Source organism: Culex pipiens, chromosome 2 (assembly GCF_016801865.2).
Source record: "Culex pipiens pallens isolate TS chromosome 2, TS_CPP_V2, whole genome shotgun sequence".
In the NCBI taxonomy this organism is placed as follows: domain Eukaryota; kingdom Metazoa; phylum Arthropoda; class Insecta; order Diptera; family Culicidae; genus Culex; species Culex pipiens.
In genome coordinates this window covers 40,653,773-40,677,520 of record NC_068938.1, presented here as the reverse complement: position 1 = coordinate 40,677,520, position 23,748 = coordinate 40,653,773, and the positions used below count along the sequence as shown (strand labels likewise).

The 23,748-nt window shown below is 39.5% G+C and overlaps 1 protein-coding gene across 2 annotated transcripts in view; it reads left to right on the top strand.

Annotated features, from left to right (window-relative positions):
• LOC120419662 (histone demethylase UTY) overlaps positions 1-23,748 on the top strand; it is a 115,415-nt gene that overhangs the window by 41,991 nt on the left and 49,676 nt on the right. The window contains exon 1 of one of the 2 annotated variants that reach the window (XM_039582439.2): positions 4,593-5,665. The exons of the other annotated variant lie outside the window; for it this stretch is intronic. The gene's annotated coding sequence lies outside the window, so the exon portion shown is untranslated. Of the gene's footprint in view, positions 1-4,592; positions 5,666-23,748 lie in introns of those variants that run through there. 2 annotated transcript variants of the gene reach the window in all.

Here is a 23,748-nt window from a genome sequence, read left to right as displayed (position 1 = left end):
AACTGAACTTCTCAATTAGACCTCCTAGACTCACCTTCATGTATACCTATCGACTCAGAATCGAATTCTGAACAAATGTCTGTGTGTGTGGTGGGATGTTGATCAAAAAATTGTCACTCGATTATCTCGACATTGGGTGACCCGATTTTTTCCGTTTTGGCGTCATTCGATCCGTTTTGGGGTCCCATAAGTCGCTATTAAAAATTATGCAGTTTGGTTAAGTACTTCAAAAGTTATGCTAAAAAAACGATTTTAACAAAAGTCCGGAAGATTGTAAAAAGGGTGGTTTTTGTACGAAAACCCGGCATGTTATACATTTTTAGAAAGGTATTTCAAATACCTTTACAACGCGATCAGTTCATTGAAGATCTGACAACCCTATCAAAAGTTATTAGCACTTAAGTGTTATTTATGCACTTTTTTAAAGCCGGATCTCAGATATCACGATGAAAACGTTGTCCGGATCTATCATCCAACCCGTCGTTGAACAGGTAATCAAAAGACCTTTCCAACGCGTCCAAAACATTGAAGATCTGACAACCCTATCAAAAGTTATATGCACTTAAGTGTTATTTATTCACTTTTTGGAGGCCAGATCTCAGATATTTTGATGAAAACGTTGTCCAAATATATCATGCGACCTATTTTTGGATAGGTAATCAAAAGACCTTCCCACGAGCGTGTTTGGATAGCATTACCCTTTAAATGAGAGGAAGGCACCAACCACCTTAGGGTGGATTAAGTAACGTTTTTTATTTTCAATCAATTTTTTTTCTTTTTGTAAGTTTTGAATATTGTGACCACAGATCGGAAAATGGCATAAAATTTCTGGAAAAAAAATGTTTTCACATTTTCATTGATATTTTGCTAATTTTTGGTATTTTTGTTTTATTCTTTTCAGAGTTCCATTACTGTAATAATGTATAAAGCTTTTTGTGATACTTTTTGCTTAAAAGTATTGAAAATTGGTCCTCAAAAAAGAAACTCCCATGCAAATTTAGAACTTTTTTATTAGCTGATTTTTCTTTGAAAACATATCTTGCTCAACTCGATTCAGAAAATCTATTTTTAATATATTTATATTCATTTTTAATATTATATTTCGAAACTATATTAAATGCGACTTTAAAGGACGAATTAAGGGGTTACATACCTGAAAAATCAATTTAAAAATAGATTTTACAAATTTTAATATTGTGATCGCAAAAAGACGTGAAACTTGAGCAAAAAAAAAAATAATCATGAATTCAATGATGATGATTTGCATTTTTTTTCACAGGCGCGATATATTTTTTTAAATTTTTTGAAAATATGGATTGAAATCTTAAATTTTGTATTTTCAGCCTGTGTAATGCTCATGGGACCAACTTGACGAATTTTTACTTCGAAAATGAGCCGATTTGTTAAACGCAGTGATGAGAATTCTTCGCACCTGTTTTTTAATCCAGTTAAATTCAAATTCTCGTATCTCAGGTTTTTTTTTGATCTAATATCATGAAATAGATTTTTGGGAAATTTAAAATTTATATGTTAACATATTTTGAAATATTAAATTGTCAGCTCATTACAACACGTACACGGAAAAAAAATCATCTCCCAAAATCGTGAACAAGCGCTCATGAAAACGGGAACTACACAGTAAACAATTTTGTAAATTTGGATGGTGTAATTTTGGAAGGTTGAATATTACCTCTTTTATGTTTTAATTTTACCTCAATTTAGACTGACAATTACACTACACCAGAAAAGTGGGAAAATTACACATTTTCAGAGGTAAAATTACACATTTTTGCCTTCCTCACCTTACTGAGGGAAGGCTATAAAATCACTCGAAAAATGAACTTTTTAGTTAGACCTCCTAGACCTACCTTCATTTGTACATATCGACTAAAAATCACCAGCTGAGCAAATGTCTGTGTGTTTGGCTGTATGTAGACATGTGTACCGAATCAATATGACACTGGAATATCTCGTCACTGGCTGAGCCGATTGTGACCGTGTTAGCCTCATTCCATTCATCTTTGGGTCCCATAAGTCCTTATTGAAATTTATAAGATTAAGTAAAGCACATCAAAAGTTATGCTTAAAAAAACTGCTGTATATAAACTTCACAATTTGCGAAAAAAAGGTGGTTTTTGTCTGAAAACCTGCCATATTATATATTTTCAGAAAGGTTCTGAAATGACCTTTCTTTTGGATTAAGAATTTTCCAGATCTGACGTACCTATCTTAAATTACAAGCATTTTAAAAAAATGGTCTGAGTGGACATAACCTCAAATGGTCGCGTCTGATCGCCATGGAAAAGCCGTGAAGAGGGATGCCATTTTCCTCAAAGGCGGTGTCTGTACAATCTTGACAAAAAGTCTGTAGATAGTCTTAGGTGATGCGAGGTGATGGAGATCCATAAACCATGTGGACACTTTAGGGGGATTGGAATCACTCTATAATTGAGAGGAAGGCACCAAAAACCTAAAGGTGGATTATGTAACGTTTTGCTGATATAAAAGATGTACCCCTTCCCAGATGTAATATTACCATGATTTTTTTTTTACTGTGTATGAACAAAGTATTCAAATTTGTAGATATTTTACCTATTCACAGCTCTATATATAACCCCTTACAAAAAAAGGTGTTGCTGGAAAAGAGGAACATATCTAGAAAAAAACAAAAATAAATATTTCTTTAAAAGTCTTAGGACCGAGCCACGTAGCCTAGTGGAAACGCTTCCGCCTCGTAAGCGGTAGATCGGGGTTCAAATCCCGGCTCGGACCAACACAACAGGTGATCTTTTCTCTTCTGGATTCGATTGCTTAGTAAAGGAAAGGTAGTGTATCGTCACAAACTGGACCTGATCACGACACCTTAGGGAGGCGACCTATGGAATGTTAACATTAACGTAAACATGTTAACATTAGTTGAGTGAAAAACTGCCACTGAATCCGCTTTGTAAATGCCGGCCCCGATACTCTTCACGGGTGTTCCCCTCAGGAACTGGGAAAGATTTACTTTTTTACTTAAAAGTCTTAGAACTTAGAGTATTGCTCGTTTCCGTAATTAAATGTTATATCTCTGACATTAATGATATTAATACATTCTTTCACAATACCGCAACTTTCTACGGTATTGAAATGGGAGATTCTTAACGAGTGTTCCTTTCCAGATACCCTATTTGTATCCTGACACAGGATCAAAGATAAGACCACTCCCCGTCGTGGACCGGTGTCGTCCTTATGTCGACAACCGCGGGGTTGGGGAAAAACTTTACGCGCCATATATTAGCAAGGGTTGATAACCTTTTTTTCTTTTGTCGAATGTTAGTTGGCTGTCTTGCAGTAACTGGATTCGCTATGATCGAGATGCGATGTAATGAGATTATGCTTAAAACTTTGATGGTAACCATCGAGAAGATGAAAGTTTCAAGCAACTTTAAACTCAAATTAACGTCACTTAGCTGAACTTGTTCAAGAACTATACCGTTCAATGCTGGTGTTCGAACCAACCTCCCCAGTCAGCCAGAGATGAATTTGTGTGTACACACAACAACAACACCACCCCGAGCCAACCCATCCAACATCCCATAAAGTCGCGTTCAACCTCCTCGTCACACGCTTTCTCGTCCATTCCTCTCACTCTCTAAGCTCGTCCAGAACCTCGTCAGCCGTGTGTATGCGGGCGCGCGCGGCGATCCTCTGGCTGGAAACACGAGACTTGTACACACTCCATCCACTACCGCGCCCGACTCGTCGCAACTTTCCTCATCTCTTCATGCTGTGCTGCTGCTGCCAGGCATGACTTGGGTTGCACAGTGAAAAAAGGAATGGGTCATTTCACCGAAAATTTGGGAAGTTGTGTGGAAAGAAGTTGAGGATGCTAAGTTGAAGACTTCATTGAATGTTGTATTTTTTTGAGTGGGTCGATTCACCGAATTGGCCATTTCGCCGAAATGGTCATTTCACCGAAATGTAGAATTTTCCCGGTGGTCGTTTCACGAAAACTTGATGTTGCAATTTCTATGATCATAACTGGTAATTTCCTTGTGAAAAGACATGAATTCGTTTTCGGTAAAATGACCTATCTAAGAGTTAGACAAAAATTAGTAATTAGTATCCAACTTTTCAACCGTGCCATTGTTGTTGGGCTTGGGTGGGTGGCCGAGAGCGCTGCCGTGAGAGGTTGGGTGGATTCATGTGCGCGTGCGGAGGGGTGGTGTCTCTAACACTACGCACACACTCAACCAACTCTCTGTATTGGTGTCCGACAGCGGGGAATAGTGCATCGATGCCGTAATAAGCCATCGTCATCATCACGAGTTCCCTCGAACTCCGTGAGGCAAAAAAAAAAGTGTTCAAAATACTTTCCGATTGTCGGCGCTGGTATTGGTGCCCTGGGATGGTCGGCTGTGTGTGTTGGTACGACCGAGCGAGCTTTATGCTATCAAAAAGACACACCACGGTTTCAGTTTTCGACGGGCGGTCAACGCGTACGGACGGACGGCGAACGACGCGGGCGTGAGTGTGCGGTCCTTCAACTCCTTGAAACCCCTTTTTTGGGTGTTGTGTGCACATCTCCCAGAGATATATACTGGTACGACCGGAATCCCCAAGGACCATTCCTCCGGGTGTGTTTTGTTCCGAAACCTTCAACGGATTTCCGGAGAATCTTCCCTCCGATAGTTGGTTGTGTTCCACTTGGACGTTCTCTGTGTGTATCGAGAGACGAGCCTACAGCATTAGAAGGGGGAAGTAGCAGCAGTGTACGGTATCAACGTGAGGGGTGGAAACGAAGGAGTTGTAGCGAGAGGGGTGTAGAAAGCAGCAACATAGAAGAGTGTAGTGTGATTATGATCCATCGACCGATGAAGGGAAGTCCGTAGGAGCAAGAAGCAGTACAAGAAAGTGTCGTTCGTTCTAGTCGTGCTGTGTGTCGTAATCTTCACCGTAGTCCAACCGTTCAACAAAACTGTTCAGCAACTGCCCACGGTGACAATTGTGTCGCGTACGTATTAAGTGTGTTTATGTGTTCAACTCGTCACCAGTGATCTGAACCTGTTCACGGTGAAGGAAGAAAGCTGTGCTTTTAAAGTGTCTCGAAGGAAAAATTCTTGTAGAGTAAGAGCGAAGAAATTCTACGCGATCGTATACTCGTACAGCCGAGCGGAGAGCTGTATTATTGATTCCGCACCGTGTAGAAGAGTGTGTTGTTCGCGACTACACTGCCATTTTTGAAGCGCTAAGCGTATCGCGGTGTCTGTGTGCGTGCAATTTGTGTGTGTGTGGTTGTAGATTTCCTCTTGGAAGAAGCGTGCAGAGTGTGTAGCAAAACTGGGCCCAACACTGCCACCCATCCAGGGCTAGTTCACGGGAATAAAGGTGTATACTCTTCCATGTGCTTAGGAGGAGAGCAGCAAGAATATCACGTAGAAGAGAAAGAGCGAACCGCCGCGAAATCGGGCAGGGTTGTACCGGAAGCGCACGCGAAGCGGTGTTCAAAGAACTTGGAGTGAAATTTTTGAAGGTGGGAAAGAACCTTGTGTTTACGGAAGGAAGTTTGTGTCTTGTGTGCATGCAGCCAGTACTCAGTGTTCTTGAAGCAACTCGTAACTGCCAGAAAAATACCAACTAAGGACTAGTGTAATCGAACGTCTTTCGTTTTAAAAGTTTGGAGGTAAGATATTATGTTATGACGAGCGATTCGTGATTGGAATGAATGTTAATTGCCAAGTGATAATAGATCGGACTTGTGAAGCATGAGGTATCGACGTAGACGTCACTATAGCTAAGGGCTATGAAGTTTTCATAAGTCGTGATCTCGTGATTATTCAGTTGTGAACTTCAAATCAAGCTACTTGTAGTCCCTGAAACCAAATACTCGATCAGCTGATTTCCTCATTCGAATACTTCGTAAGGAATCTTATTCGGGATACTCCTAGGTATCATCAAAGAAGTCATATGTAGGCTTTGTGTAATTGACACTATGAGTTCTAAGTGGATACCCAGTATTACTGGTCGTTTCTCGAACAAAACGTTCGATCAGCAGATCCCACCGTTTCATATGATACGTGAGGTATTGACGGAATCTTCGTTGATGATGATTGTAAGCTTTTAGTACTAGCTAACCATTACGTGACATCCAACATTTTACGACCATAACGCAACTGGTAGTCCGCAGTACAAAACGCTCGATCAGCTGATCCTGCCACGATTCCGTAAACAACCCCACGGTCGCTCGCTGTCCCCCAGGTTGAACCCTGGCCGCTGTGCCGAACCCACACAACGACGGACTCTAAAGTGCAATTTTACAGTTTTCAGCTCGACCTGCTTCTTCCGCGCTCCACGCTGTTTCCGCGACCTCCTTCGTTGAGCTGTCTGTGTTACTGCTGGCGTTGTTGTTGTTGCAGTCCGGCCTTAATTCGTTTCATTCTTTGTGTTTCTGCTGCAGCAGACCCGTCGATGGTCTCTGATTGATACTTTATTTTTTGTGCACAGCAAACCTTGGTCTTCTTTGGCGTTAGAACGTCGTCTACGCCGTGTGATCCATTTCGGGAAGGTCCACGCGGAACAAAATGGAGATTAAAGGGCTTGCCACGCGGATAATCGCCCTCGCGTGACTGCTGTGCTGTTCCGGGTGACAGTTGGCCTCCGCCAAACTGAATGACACCCCTTCCGAGAAAAAAAAATGTATATATGAAAAAAGTGTGATAATAATAATCCATTCATACTCGTGCAAAGTACGAATACACACAGGCCGTGCCGTGACGGGTGGTATTAGTAGAGATGGCCTACCCTAACGTCTGTGACGTAGGGTTAATTGTCACATCGTTGGCCGGGGTGCGGATTTCGCGTGGAACTACACAGTACAAATGTGTATAAATGTGAACAAATACCAAGTTAGGCGAAGCCAACGGAGTTTTGCGAATCGGGGTTTGATGATGATGACGTGTGCGAGAGTTGATTAGGGAATAGTCCAGTAATAAAAACGTTTCTTTGAACTGAAAGTGCCCTGGAGTTAGGGGGTAGTCATGAGTGAGGGTAACCCCTTCATTCGGCGATTCAGCTTTCCGTTGAGTTATGTTGTGTGTATTTTATGAGCTGACCAACTTTCTTTTGATAGTTGCAACAGATTGAATACTTGTTCAAAAGTTTTTATGTATAATCTGTTAGTGCTTCAAGGATAGTTGGTTCTACAGTATTTTGAGTTATACAACGTGAGAAATGCATTGATTTGGTAAAACATCCAAAGAATCACAATTTCTCCAATCAATCCAGCGGATTCCAAAGGTGTCCGTCATCTCCAGCTCAAACCAAAACTTTCGTGAGTCATGTAATGAGTCCCCGGAACGCGTCACAAACTTCAAGAGAAAGAAACGAAACTCGTCAAACCGGTTCTCGCTATCGCCATCTGTTCTAAGATAAGCCCAGCGAGACCTGTTGGCCTGAGCCACTTTACGCGTTAGAAACTTGAGCAACGTGTCGCGCGTTCTGTCGATGTTTGTTGTTCAAACTCAATCGTACGTGTGTGCTATCAACAAATAATACGTACACGTCAAATTTAAATTCCTTTGCGTGCAGGGTCCGGCTGGACCGAAATAGCTCGTACTACACTTTCGGTCGGTGACTTTGTCTGTGTGCTTGAAGAGTGTTTACTCAGCGAATGGCTTTGGATTGGACTCCGCGATGTTGATCACGAAAGCAACCTCAATATCGGGCGAGTTTTTCATTCAAGATTCGATTTCGGGGTTTGAGCTGTAGCGTAACGTTAGTAGAAACAAATAATGATTCTAAATAGTGTGTTTACACTAATTCATCATACGTTTACTGCTTCCTGTGGGATGCATTAGAATGTGTGTAGCACAGGCAATGGTCAATGAACTATTCATTGATGAAGAACAGTATAGATTTAAGGACATCGCTTGTCGTTGACAATCGATTATTAAAGCCAATTTATTTTCATTTGATTGAAAGTAATTGTAATAATAATAAATGTTCGGCAGTTTCAATATTTTGCTTTGTTAATTTTTTTTCGTTTTTAAAAAAAGGGGAAAGCCTCGAAATGTCAGAAAGAAAATATACAAAAATGTCACACAAACCTTACAACATGCAAAGTCTATTTTTGGCTGCCATGAGTTTCATAAAATAAATTTTAAAAAGAAATCAAAGAAATGATTAGTGGGATTGTCTATGGATCAAAGAAGATCAACCTCTCAAAATTACTGGAAAACAATAATAATTCAAACAGAGTTGACTGATGGAGTTTTCAGATACAATGCTTCGCCTTTTTTACAGTTTATAAGTTGGTTTTATTTTGGGCAAATAAAATCGAGTGTTGCATATCTACGAGGTTTCGAAAAATGAGTTTAGGGGTCATAATTAGGCTCGACGACCAAAAATAAGACAACAAAAGAGTAAAATATTCGTGATTCGATTATCCGAAGTGTCATTATTCCGATAATTTGTGAATGGTTCATCCATAGAAACATCGAATGTGGTAAATAAATGGTATGTCAATACTCAAAAATATCTTTTTTGAGAACAGAATTTCTGATCGATTTGGGGCATTAGGACTAAAAATTGTTCGTAAAATTGAAATTGAAAAAAATAAATTATTTCTACTTTTGATATATTTTTTATATTTTTGAGAAGTTATTTGACCACTTGAATTCAAACCGATATTGAATCTAAATTACATTATTTAGTGAACGAATTTACCTGAATTTTCGTTAACGCTCATTTTTTTTATTGTTTATAATGTTTGATTTTGCCTTGAGTACATTTATTGACAAAACCACTTTTGAATTTCTCTGAGCCAGTGTTCAGTGAAACCCTTTTTTCAAGGTTCTTCCAACGCTACAGCATTAAATATTCTAAAATGTTTTTTTTTCCAACGCTGATTATTTTGAATAAAAATGAAAAAAATCTAAAATTAAGTTTGTGAATCTCATTAGATCTATGTTTTAAATTGTGTGTTCCTTTTTCGAATAAAAAGAACCCGATCATGATATATTCATAAGAGGTACGTGCAGGGTTGCCAAGTGGCCAGATAAATCTAGTAATGCCAGTTTTTTCAAGTGTCAAGCAGGCTTCACTGAACACCAAGATCTGGTGCACCGTGGTGCGGTTTTCGTGTCACTCTAGAAACCAAACCGAGCTGTTTATTGTCACACCATAGCAACTGTACCGAAAGCACCTTGGTACACCACCGGTGCACCCAAACTGTATACCAAGGATGCAACTCAACATATGGTTGATCCAAGTAAACCGGAGGCGACATTGTTTTGATTGAGGTTTGTCAGCCATCATTCACAACTTCGGGATGGCCTGGCGGTTGTTGTCTCCGTCTTTTAACCACGAGGTTTCTGGATCAATCCTGAGTACAAATATTTTTGAGGTTTTTTTTTTCAATGTTTGCTGTCAAAATTACTGATTATATACATTTTTAAGTAACTTCTTCGAACCTGCGACGCTTTAGTCAAAGAGTTAGAAAATTGAATGGATTTTTGTAGTGGAATAGAGAAAACGTTCCATATTATGCAGGCAGGTTTAAGTGAAAATGCCTATTTCAGGATTATATGCACGAGAAGTTAAAGTTTATATTTCATGACACTACGAAATTCTATTCCTAAAGAATTATTCTAAACAAATAAAAATCATTTAAAAAATAAAATAATAAATGTCGAGATTCGAACCAAGAACCTTTAACATAATATTGCACTGCCTTTGACAACCACACCATTGAGAAATGTTGAATTCGGTCGGCTTGCTAGGCATCAAGAGTTCCAAACTTCTCCCGTGTGGTAGGCGCAGAACCCATGTCAGTTTTGTGTACCCGATCCACACCGCCGTCACACCAAACTTCGGTTTCGGTGCACCGATCAAGCTACCGAGCTGTGTCGGGTTTGGGTTGTGACGAGAAATGGTGCGGATAGAAAAACCGGTATCATAGCAAACCGTTGTCGCACCCGTCAAAAGGTAAGTCTGGTGTCAAGTGTGATCTGGCCAGATTTTTCACTTTATGCTCATTTTGAACAACTTTTTCATTAAAATGAACGAATTTAATTGAAAATCAATGTTCATTTAACATATTTGAGGCCATTAAATCAGTTGAACCATCTGAATTTACAATTATTTGAATATATTTATTTCCTCCCTCTCTTTCCCATTATGAATTGTTAGATTTTCGTCTGCCAGATTTTTCCAGGTTTTCGATCGATAGCTTGCCAGATATTTCAAACTTTGACCTGGTAACCCTGGGTACGTGATACCTGAAATATTTTTTTGTGATTTAAAACAATATTCAAAGTTGATGTAAGTTTTTAAACTTTAAATGATTCGAAAGTCTGAAAATTGTTTAACAAAGAAATTTTGAAGCATTTACAAATTTAAAAAAAATCGGGATCAAGACGAGAAAAGGGCGCACAAGCATTTGACAGCTGGAACTATTTTGAAAATTCCTAAACAACAGGTAACTTTTTCACAAATTTCGAAGTGTTAAACAGTAACTGGCCTTCTCAGCTACCTTCTGACGCTGCGGGTTTTGTTTAATAGTCACCTGTTGTCTCGGAATTTGCAAAATAGTCCTAGCTTTCAAAATGCTTATGCGCCCTTTTCAAATGTTGCTCCAGAAATATTATGCGATTGTGAAATATTATAGCTTACCGCCATTATAAAAAAATCATTCTGATAACAAGATTCATTCATACAAGCGTAATTCTTTTACTTCAACACATATAAATTTCATAAAAATATTAAAGCGAAATTAATGTCAGTTTTTAAAGACAGTTAGAATATCAAAATTCTAAATAGGGTTGACATTGATTTTCTTGATATTATCTTGATACATATTGTAAACATTTAAGATTACAGTTTAAATTTTTAATTTGAAAAAAAAAGGGGGGAGTGGGGGGGAGATTTGAAACAAAATCATATGACAAAACATTTGTTGTAAGAAAAAAAATCCATTCACGCACATTGAAATCATATCTGATGCATTAACGCAATTTTACCACCATGATTCATGTACCAAATAATGATGCGTCTTAACAAGTAATTCACAATTCCGTTGAACCCCGGCTCACCTCAGTACATCACGGGTGTTCCAGTTATCATTCCCAGAGGTAATTTCCCGTCCAGGTTTGCTCCGAGAATTCGCACGCCATCATCATCGTCGTCGCCGATTCCCCCGGCGTTTTAAATTTCCCATCCAGAACACCACACAGCCGAGGGGAAATTACACACCTGGCTGCCCTGAATCAACAGCAATTTCCCAAGAAAACCAACACGTCGACGTCGGGGTAATCGAATAAAGTCAGGTCGTCTGTAGTTGTCACATATCGGTTCGGTTGGATGAGCTCTGTATTCAAGCAGAAGTTGTCACACTTTCTCGTTTAAAGCAGACCTCCGGATCAATAGGCTTCTGAGTAGTCTGTGAGTACATAATGTATCATAATTCCGTCCGAAACCTTCGGAATTTGTTTGGATTTTTCCTACTTTTATTCTTCCTCATCTCCCTGCTGTGGGTGGGTGCACCACGAACTCCCCCAACACCTCATCATCATCATCGTCGCAATCGCCGTCATCATCGTCATCGGTTGCATGCAGTGTTGCTGTTGCAACTACAAACACTTGGAAGCAGCCCCACACTCCGCCTCGTTATTCGCGCAAAATATAGGTCAAACATTTATTACAAACTGTGTGTGAGGTTGATGTTTGTTTTTGTTGTGCTGCCCCCCCTCCTCGTTGCCCCTCAAAGTGTTGCATGTGTCTGAGTCGCCTTGGCGCAAGCCAGTTTCGCTGTGTTCGGTTCGTGACTGCTGGCTGGCTGGCTGACACAAAAAGTCAAATTGCACTTTGTGCAGCAAAAATGCATTTCGCTTGCACCTCGTAGAACTAAATGGGGAGGTTTGGAGAGGACGGAGGCAACTCTGGGTGGTATTAGATTTCCACCGCCGATGAGTTGCACAACTACCACCACCACCACCACGACTTGCATACGGACAGAGACAAGAAGGTGCAGCTGCATCCGTGCAAACTCGCGCTGCTCTACGAAGGCAACGCGAAACTCTGTCTCTATTTTTCAAACGCCATGACGGCGGCAGAAATAGAAAACAACGGCGACCAATGGCGGCAGTCGCTCCAAATAGATCGGTCTACTTCTGTGGGGAGGACGTTACAGTATCGACGACGGTTCCAGACGGCCAACTCTATACAAGTTAGGGGGCATGAGATCGAATCTTTATTTGTGGTACACCCAAATACAGATTGTCCTAAGTTTAGCTTCTTCAGAAAGTTTTTCAAAGTACTCTATTTAGAATACGTTGACCAAAACTAATGTCATGAATGGTATTTTAAGTAAAACCACTCCCGTTTGGGTGTACAACAACTACTCGAACCGGAGGAGTGAAGGGCAATTTGGGTCGAGGCAAGCTCGTGACTCCTCGCAACTGCGATTGATGTCATAGAGGGACTGTGTCACAGGGGATGACAGGGGAGGGTTTTAGTTGCAACGCTGCTTCTAGCTCAAGGAAAGGACAGTCTCCGCTCGGCGCTTTCGAGTTGACTTGTGGCTTATAGACGCGGCGGTTGCGATAAGGTTGACCGTGGTGGTTGATTAAAGTTATGGGAAGCACTCGGCGGAGCGGAGAAGCGTCCCGAGTTAGGATTGAAATTACTATCAAAGAATTTTGTTTAGTTTTGAAGTCAGAAATCAGCTTTAAAAAATATATTTTTTGTCATTTTTGGGTCTTGATTCTTCATTGAAAAAATGTAAATATAAATTTGTATTGATATTTTAACGAAGGGTCCTGATTACTCAAAATCCTCCTCTTCACTATAGAGCACTAATTGGACGCTTCTATCATAAGTCATTACAATATTGTTTTCAGAAGGTCTTTGTAATTTAGCAAATAAAAAAAAAAATGCTTTTCTAGTAAGACTTTCAGGTTTGTTACAGAAGGCGATATTTTAACCCAGTAATTTTATTTTCATAATGTTGGCTAGAATTTCAGTGTAAAAGATTAAAGAAATATTTTTTTTTGCTAACTGCTCCGGCTTCACAACTATCCCAAGGACCTCGCTAAAAATGTAATGTCTTTGTAATGTCTTGTTAGATTCCCAAATTAATTGCACTAAATTCGTCTTGAGCACTTAAATTCAATTTCAAAGGTTCCTTTCACTATATTAATCTATTGAAGAATGAATGAACTTAATAGACATATTAAATTCTAGTAGCCCCTTAGGACAAACAAATGTGGATAAAGCTTGTTTTTCATTCAATAAATTTTTATTTTGATGTTATAAAAATGTTTTGAGAATTTATTTTTACAAAAAAATCGAATCAACAAGGAGCGAAAGCATACATTCTTATTAAAATGGATTGTTCATAATAATACAATACAAGATTAAAATACTGACACCAACAAAGGAAACTTGGTTACATGAAGTCCTAGATATTTTGATTTTTAAAAGAATAATAACTGTTTTTTTTCTATTTTTAATTTTTTTCCCAGAAAACGTTTAAACATAATATAGTTAATATTAAAATTTAAGTTATGTTATTTTGGACGTTTTGCACTGCTCGACTTTTCTTTTCCTGTTAAAACCGAGGAACAAATACGTCCATATTTGGCAATTTTAAAAACTAATCCTGACACTTTTTTTAATTGTGGTTATGTGCTTTTAATTATGTTTAAAGGATGATTGTTTGAGTGTTCTCTTTGAATAAACATTAGGAGTGTTTCCATTTTTGGAGTACTTAAATTTATAATAATTTAATTTTATATTTCTTTAAATATTCTGTTGGGTGGCTGATATTACACTTTTCATAGCAGCTTTTTAGTTGCAATTATTATTTGCGTCAGAAATTTCTTTTATTTGAGATGCTTAAAAGTCAGGAATTTGAAAATAGGATTTGACTGGCCATCCTGGGACACTCTGTTATTAACCTTAAGGCATATTTTTATATTCATGCATTTTGTCTAATACTTTCAACAATAATTTCAACATTTTTGGTGTCCTCTGACAGCATTAAAAGAGATAATTGATGTTTTCAAATTAATGACAATCGAGCACACATTATTTTGTATTGTTGAGTTAAAAATTATGTTGGTGCTTAATTTTTGTTTTTAATAATTTATAAAATAATGTTTTTTTTAAATGTCATGTTTCTTGATTTAGTTAAATTGGAAAATATTTGATTTAAATTAAATCTGCAGACAATGTTTAATGCATTTTTTATGTTTTGATTTTGTATCGTTATTCAAGTTTTTTTTTGTTAAATATTCAAGTTCTGACACATTTTTTTATTTGCTAAAACTGAAAAGTTTATTCATGATGGAAAACTGAATCAATTTTTTTTTTCCCTGGATTAAGAAGTCCTCGTAGGTAAAGACATTATTTATTTGTGAATTTCTTGTGTTGAGAATGTTAATATAAGCAAACTTTGTTTTTTATATGATTTTTTATTTATTTCATTATTTTGTTATGCCTCCGTTTACTTTGAATTTTTATTTGCAGTATGCTTACATGAATGCAGAATGCTGAAAGAAGATAGAATTGATTAAACACAATTTTTGGGAAATTTTACATCATAGTTGAAAATCTGCCAAAATAATAAAATTTTCAGTTTTTGTACTTGATAATTCTTTAATTTTGGGGCTGAAGCCAAACTTTGTTATTCCAGAATGGAAAATGTATCCATAGTTATAAGTGCAAAGAAAATAACGCCCAATTGTATAATACTAATCAATTTCTTATCTTTTTTTTCTTTACAGGTGAGTTTACGTTTGGAATTATTACAATAAACCATGGTAATTTATTTTAACATTGTCTACGAAAAAATCTGGGATTTTAGAGTAAACCATTACAAAAAACAATTAATACAAAAACTTCTCAATCGATGAATTATGATGTGAGTTCTGTCGGATACTCTTAAAGCAATACAACAATAGTAGTTTATGCAACAAGTTGCAAAAAGAAGGTTTTTTCAGCACGAGTTGTACATTTATCCAACGAGGTTTACCGAGTTGGATAAATACGACGAGTGCTGAAAAAATCAAGTTTTGCAACGAGTTGCTTACAACATTTTTTGCAATTCCGAAAAACGCTTATTTAATGGAATTTTATGTCAAACATTCATGTGTTTAGTAAATTCATCGTTCAAAACAAAACAATATTGAAAAATTTTACTTTTCGATACTAGTGCTGAAAAGTTCAACTTTTCAGCACTTATTTCAGTGCTGAAAAGTAGAACTTTTCAGCACTGTTATTGAAAGGTATTAATTTTCCATACTGTTATTTTTGGTAGGGAAAAGTAGGCCGTTTCGTTTCTCCAGAAGGGCAGGAAAAGTTGACAGTTTCACAGTGGAATTGCAAAAAAAATATTTTCGTAAGCAAACAATTGTTCTGTCCAAATGAATGCTCATATTCATATGCAGGGAATTACATTCCTCAGCATTCCTGAGAGATGAAAAAAGTCCATACGATCCACAAACAACTGCAGCAAAGTAATCGCGCAAGCAAACCCTGCCCCTAATAAAGCGGCCACTGTCACACGACGTAACACGACACCATCGCGCGCTATACACGCTATGGCTGCGTTGAACAGCAAAACAATTCTTCCTGTTTTTGTATTTCTCCACCGTTTCTTAGCCCCATCATCTCCAACCTTAACCACACCAAATTCTTCATACCGTCACGAGTTGACCATCTAGCTAGCACTATATGCAAAGAGCGCCCCAAAGCAGGAAAACCACAATTTCACAGTCGAGATGCACTCGGCCGTGTCTACCAGAGAGGGCGGTGGACAAACATTCAGGTGGCGGCCTGTGGAGTTTCAGGGGGAGCTGGGACAGGCGCGTTGACTACGGAGCGACTATGACGCCTAGATTCGGTGAGAGGGCAATGCCCGAAACTCACTCACACTAGCAGGGCAGCCGCGGTTGCTACTATTACACATGCACACGTAGAGAAAGAGCTCTGGAGATATCCAAGTCTAGGTTGGTTCCCCCCATTCCGCGCTTTCAAGAATGGATCCCAGCAGAACCAGCGCAGATAGAAGATATTACGGGGAACGCTAGCCGGTCGGCCAGCCAGCCAGGGGAAAAGAGAAAATGATGATAATAAAAGAAATAACGTAAACTACAAGACCGCTACGAAATTGGAAATGGTTAAACGAAGCGATGGGTTTTGGGGGGCGAGTCACGACCGCACCACACTGGTGGTGAGGGGGGAAGGTGGTTCACAGGGTACTTTGAACTTGCTACAACCGGGCTGAATGATTCGAGGAAGCTGCGTTGCCGAACCCTAGCGATGACCCTCGAGAACGACATTCTTCCACGTACAGCTGAACTGGTTCGCCGTGTAGAACACGGTGAGTCGTAGTACGACTCCGGTCGTGAATCTGTGCGTTCTCCGGGGACAATGGTCCGCGACAGTCGGCGGTTGACGATTGAAATTTGCGCCAAACGTGAGACGCGACTTGCATTATTAATTCACGCGCTGCCCTAGATGGCTGTCAAGTCCTCCGTGGAGTAATAACCGTAGCCGCCGCGCCACCGCTAATTAGGATTCAGCCCAAGTCGTCGAATAAAACATAAAACGTTGCACTTCTTGGCGGTAGATGGACCGCCCAACCCCCACGTTCGGTTTGATGATGGTGTCTACCGGGATGGGCAATAAATAACGCGAAGAGCCGTTGCCGACGCCAGCCGGGGCATTGTCCAATATCGGAACGGGTCACTGCGTAATACCGGCAGGGTTTATGGCCGGTGCACCCGCCTATCGGCGGTGATAATCCCGCGCTTTGCGCGAATGAGGCTACACCGGGTTGAATCCCCCGGTGACATGCCGGAACGTGGTGTAGCGGTTGTATAGCGAAGGGTTTAATGCTATAATGTGGGGACGGGATTAGAAGATTTGTACGGGTATAGGACTGGTATTTATTTAGTCATAGACCAATACTAAAGTTGCTGTCAATTTCGTAGGAATGCTCATGTCATGAAGTCAATGTTCATGTCCGTACTTGTATGGTTCAGCTCCTCCGGATTGTAACCATGAAGTTTAATACCAAAATATTCCGATCTAATATGGTCTGTCAATTGACCCCTCGTTAGATCATCCCCCATGACTGACGGCCATTCCCAGGGTGGCCACTCAAGTTAGGAAAACGGGAAAGTCGGGGATTTGTGTATTTTGTGTCGTTTTTCTATGAACACCAAGTTGATTTACGGGTGCCACGGTATCTCGAGATGGGACGGACCAAATTGGCTGAAATTTTGGGTGAAGACTCCCAAGACATATCCCGTGTGCATGACGAAGCTCTATTTTGAAATTTTGAATTTTCAAAAAATACAAAAATCAAAAACTGGTGAACTTTTATATGAAAAACAGAAAAATATTTTTATCTTTTTTTAAAATAAACTTTTTGAAATTCGGCCTCCGTCATGCACACGGGACCGGTTTAACGAGTCTTCGCCAAAATTTTGAGCCGATTTGGTCGAAGCAATTTTGAGATATCGTGGCACCCGTTTTTTTGAAACTGCTAACTTCAAATAGCTATATCTCGGCAATGCTACAACCAAATGTCTTCAAATTTGTTTTGTTAATAGATGAAAAGGAATATTTTAATACCCTGAAACAGATTTTGAAAAAAGTTTAAATGTGTGCTCAAACCAACCTCTGACATTTTTGCCGATTTATATGTATGTAACCCCTTAAGGTTTCTTTCACTATTTATGAAACATTACAAATCCTAATTAATATTGGATGCATTTGACACAGATTTTCGTAATATTTTTTCAAAAATCAAATGATTTTTTTATTAACTATCAAACAAGAGGTATAATTTAACTTAAAACAACAACAAATTCAATTAAAAAATCATATCAAACAGCTTAATTTTATTGATTATGGCCAGCGTAAAGCTATGACTTTATTTAATTTTGTCACATTAATTGAATATTTGAAAGAGTTTGGCAATGGTTTTTTTGTGGTATTTTTTTTTAATTGTTTCACTGAATTCATTAGGTCTCTTTATTTTTTTCCAAATGATTCCCTCGAACTTTTTTGTGAGTAGGTATAGATAAATTACTATAGATAAAACTTGATTTTCAGTAATCGGAAAAAATAAATATCGTATAAAATCCAATCGTTGTTCGTTCTGAAATGAAAACTTTGAAAAACTTTTTTACGTTTTAAAAACATGAAAAAATATTGAAATTGCAAACAAATAAATCAAAAAAAAATTAGTTTATTGCAAATATGTTTAAAGAATTTGTCTTTTCAAACATTTCGCATAAAACATGTGGTAAAACAGTTTAATACTGACAACTAGATAAATCAACATTGATTCAAAAAATCAATATCTAAATTTCCAAATTAAAAAAGGGAACCTGGAAAAAAACATTTTTTAAAACGTATTCCTAGATTTTTTTTCAAAAGGAATATTAACATTATTAATTTTTTAAGCATTCTTTAATTTAAAATAAAATAAAATTTCAATTCAGTTATCTTTAACTTTTTGCCATTTCCAGTTGAAACGAAGTATCAAAAACTAAACGTTTGCCAATTTTAAAAAAACAAACATTGGTTCTTTTGGTAATTTTTCAAAGACTATTTGTTTATGTTTCTTCTCTGCATCAAAATAATGAGTGCCTCCATTTTTGAAGTATTTTTTTTTAGGAATTTGTTCTTAAGTTTCTGTTTTCACAAAAAATATCAAGAGCTTGATTTTTTTTTAAATTGATTTAAATATTTTTTCAGATGATTAATATTGACTTTATAAAGAGTTTGCTGTTTAAAATCATTCTTTAGATAATAATTGCCTATTATTTGAGTTTCTGGAAAAGTCGGAAATTTAAAAATGGGATTTGCGTGGTTACCCTGCATTCCGCATTGAAACCAATTTCGTTCAACCTTTCAAGTTCAGTTCAAGGTCCATCTACGAAGGACACCTTGGAGGTCGGCGTTGAGAAGGAAAGTTTCTGTAAAATGGCCGGGGGTATATTCAAGTATTACGTAACAAGCAGTCTCCGAGCTGTCAGTTTGACTAGATTAAAAAATTGTAATGTTCGGTACATGAAGCAACTCAAAGGAGTTGCTTGCAGGTCGGCGTCCCGGAAGTAAGTCTCCGTTAAATTGGTTAAGGGTTTGTTCAAATATTCCGTAACACATAGTTTTGTCATGGTGTCTTCATCAAAGACTTCCTGTTGTCAACTGCCAGAAAGTTCCTCAACGTCCCACAGATTTTACCCTACAGCGCCGTCGTATTGCTCCGCTGTGCTGCACATCGAACCTGCGTTGCACAAAAGTGCATAAATTTGGCACGTGCGCTTCGGTTGCGTTTTCAAACGGTACCCCCTGCTCTCGGGGTTCTTTCCAGGCAGCCCATTCACCGAGGGTTATGCAAATCGCAAAAACCCCGACGTCCACGCAAATATTACAACATGTGTTTTCTGCGCCGCTAATCCCTGCATGAAGAACCCTAATTAAAATTTGTGCAGAGTTTTCCCCCTCTCCGTCGGTGAAGTTGTGCTTGACGGGTATTTCGCAAGATTTGCTTTTTGTGCAATCCCATGCTGAGTGCAGTACCGTCGTCGTCGGGAACTGCAGACAATTTAGGAAGTCGTACTAAACATGAACCGCTATCGAAACGCAACGATCAGCGGTCCCCCCCGTAACTGTACTCGAGGGGACTACCGCGATAGTATGTTAATTTGGTTAGCTGGTACACGCTACGAGAGACGTCGTCGACGCGACGTATTAGAAGAGGAAGCGCGGCTTCTTCAAACGATCCCGTGGCCTACGTGACTTGCGACTTGAGCCATTGCGTCCATGTGAGGTTCACAGAAAAAAAAAATCATGGTAATATTACATCTGGGAAGGGGTACATTTTTTATGTCAGAAAAAAGGTGTAATTTTACCTCTGGAAATGTGTAATTTTACCACTTTTCTGGTGTAATGTCACTTTTTCAGTCTAAATTGAGGTAAAATTACATCATAAAAGAGGTAATATTCAACCTTCCAAAATTAAAGCTTCCAAATTTACATTATTTTTTTCTGTGTTGCTTACTTTCGCCTGAAGTACCTTCCCAACATCGCCTTCTCAGTATGTTGGATACCTTGCGGGAATGGTTGAGGTCAACGAATTTCCAAGAGTCTTCTTTGGTCGGCTTCTCCATCCGCGCGTTACGCTCGAGTAACGAGTAGTAGTAGTAGAAGAGTGTACTGAACGCTGGAGCGATCGCGTGGTGGAGCGCGAGTTCTAGTTTGGAGTATTTTTGGATGACCTATCCAGCTGCGGTCGTCAATCATCCATCGTTCTTCCTTCTTCTCTCGCGTACGTCGATTAGCAGATGATTTATCACGTGTGTGATGTTGACTGGATGATCCTCACCAATACCGCGGTCGACCTCCGTTCTATTCAGCTCTGGTATGTGTGCAGTGAGTAGTTGATACGTGATCGCACAAATCCCACATCCGGTCATTTACGACCGTATGATCGCGCAGCAGTGTACGTTTGGTATTAACCCACATTATAGATGCGATAACGTACGCGGCTTGGATTTTACGTAATACCCGATAGAACGTGTCCGACATGCGATGCACACCAACTTGTGTGAGCGCGGATCTTCCAGGCGCGTCGACGATGACATAATTTACGGACTTCCTGTGAGAACGTCACAGTCAGTTCAGTCACCGCTTTCCGAGAATCACTGGACCATTTCTAGGAACGTTGGACTGCGAGTTGGGATGCACGCGAGGAAGAAATGACTCAGGGCAACCATGCGCTTAGACAACATCTGTGCCACTTTTGCGCGGCTACCGGATGACGACACTTGGCGGTGTGGGGGCGTCTGCTGTAGCAAAGTCTCGTGAGTTTCGGGAATCACCACCATATGGAAGTCATTACTACCACCGACGAAGCGCGTGCAGTGTGTTTGTTTTGGGTTTGTATATACATTCTAGTGTCGAGTGTTTTTTGTGCTCTTAATGAGGTCGCCGTTTTCCGGTGTTCTAATCTTGCGTAACGGGAATGGTAAAGGTATGCCTAATTAACGCTTATTAGCATGTCGTTGTTTGCTTCTCAGAACCTTCAAAAGTGCAGGTCGTCAAGTAAATCAGCTGTATACAAGTTCAGGGAGATTTATACATTCTAGGACTTCAAATCTACGAAAGTTGTTGATATCCAAACCACTATTGAGTTCATATTTGAGGCTCACAGCACTAAACGTCGTAGTAGAATCACCAGCAAAAGAGAGTTCACGTAGAAACAGGTCCAGGAATAGCTGGTGCCAACCACAACAAAAACACCAGAAATCCGGTTTTGCTCGCCGGACAGGTCTGGTGCATCGTACACCCCCCATCCACCAAAGTGGTGCAGATTGGGATTCGCGAAGATGATCAGCGAGAGGGAAGGCACGTAATCACCACAACAAACAACTCTTGCGCAGAAGACGACCAAGATAGATCGCCTCGTCCTCAACCCTGCAAAAAAAGAAGTCCACGGACTGCGCACTAAATCACGTTCTGCGAAGGCTGCAAGTCCGGCGCACGTGAGGTGAAGTGCGCAGAAAACAGGTCTTGGCGAGGAATCCCTCGGTGGAATCAGTGCAATGATCTTTGTGCTCTGCAACAAAGTGCTCGTACAACCTTTCACGAATAGCTCGGTGCAGTGGGTTTGTTGGTTTGAGGTAATCCTGCTCGAATTAAGTAATTTGTCATGAACTCTGCAGCCATGACCTATTCGACACCCCCGTGGGTGTAAGTATTTTTAACTAAACAGAATCGGTTTACGAGTTGCGAGGGCGCATACCAAGCAGTACAATCATCGCTGAGGAACGCACCGCGTCACGTACTGCTGCATAATCAACCTAAAACTAAAAAGCAAACCAACCCACAACAAAAGCACAGAGCGAGCGGGATCAACTCGGTAGGTGAAACTAATTTGCTGCTCTTTAAATTGCGCTCGCGCACGGTGAAAATAGACACCGAACGACAGTTCGACTCTTCAAGGTTACCGTAGCACACCGTGACATGACCGGTGTAGAAGGCGAAAACACACACGCCAAATTTCGCGAAAATAAACGCGAAAAATGCCGGCGTGGGAATGACGGCGGCGTTGACGATGATGATTTGCGCGAATTCGCTGGGCTCTGCGATTGTGTGTGTTCGCGAAATTTGTTTTTGTTTTTATTTTTGGGTTTCTGTATTGGTCCCACTGTTTGCATTTTTGGGGCATGGTTTGCGTGTACGAGTTTACCGAATTATATTCGAGGTCAGTTACCCGACAGTGACGGTTTGTTACAGTTCGGTTGGAATTATGCGATTTTTTTGTAACAATACATGCACAACTCTCTGATATCATACAAACAAAGCTATGAATCTTATAAAAAATCGAAAGTAGTTCAGTCATTAAAATGATAGAACTTACACGGAGAAAAATTGATTCCCAAAATCTTGAATAAGTGTTCATAAAATTTGGAACCCCGAAAAAAGTGTTCAAATTCCATGAAACGTTTTAAAAAAGGTACCATGAAATTTGAACACCTTGTTTGTTGTTCCGTATTTCATGATTACCCAAGTAACCATCCTGCACTAAAATAAATCATTAAACCAGCATTCCACAGCTAATCTGCATTAAAATAGCTAATCTCAGAGCAAATCAGCTCTAAATCAACTGCTCTAGCATATGCTGAAATGCAGCCCATTTAATGCTGCTACCAGCAACACTGTTTCATTTTTTTCCATTAAACTGGCAACACAGTTGAGATGTGAAAGAGAAAGAATGATGAAAACCATTACAAAATATCTCTGGCTCGCTCATCCCTCACGAAATTTTAAACAAACCAGCTGAGGAAAAAAGAAACGGCTGGCGGTCGCAGCTTAGAATTTGGATATTTTGCATGATTGAATTTAGGTTCAAGCTAAATCGTGGTAAATTGTGGTGTAACACAATAAAAAGGCAACAATCACTTCTGATGGACAGATTCCTTAGAGGATGAAGGCTGGCATTTTTTGGGCCAGTTTATGGTATCAAACACAAACGACACTTGCAGATGTTAACATCGGGATTCCACCAAGGATTCCACCGTAAGAACCACAATTTCACAATGAGTGATTCCTTTCAAGCAATAATTTTGAAATTGTTCTCCATTGAGAGTTGAGCGTGCTGTTCCGGGGGGTTTTTTTTAAATGTTGTTCCGGGGTTGCAAACGCACCGTTGATAAATCTGTCCGAGACCGTCGTTTGGCTTCCTTTTTATGATTGATTATAGTCTCGAGAAAAAGTTGGCACATTCCCTGTACGAAATGCAACTTTCTTATATTACTGAAACTGCGCCCGGATCCCACCGCTAATTTAGGCGTGACGGCAAGCGTTCATGGTTCGATCAACGAAAACATCAACAACCCGTACCTGGCATCAAGTCTCCAACACCAAGCATTTCATCAAATAAATTGTTCTCCCCTCTCAGCCATTTCCTCCCATCAAGCTGTGTCGGTAAAGAAGTAAACAAACCGTAAAAATAGATCTGGGGTAGGAGGACAAGAGAGAAAGAGATAACAACATTTTTGCTTCTCAATTTTTTTGATGTTTTGCAGGGCCGGATCAAGAACAGTAGGGGCCCAGCTCTAAAACAGGAATATAAAGTCCAAAATCAGCTGCAAATCAGCTGTAAAAGCGCTTTTCCAGCAATTTCCAAAACATTTCAGCTGTTATAAACTGCAGGTAAAGCGCTGTTAGTGCTAAACAGTTACT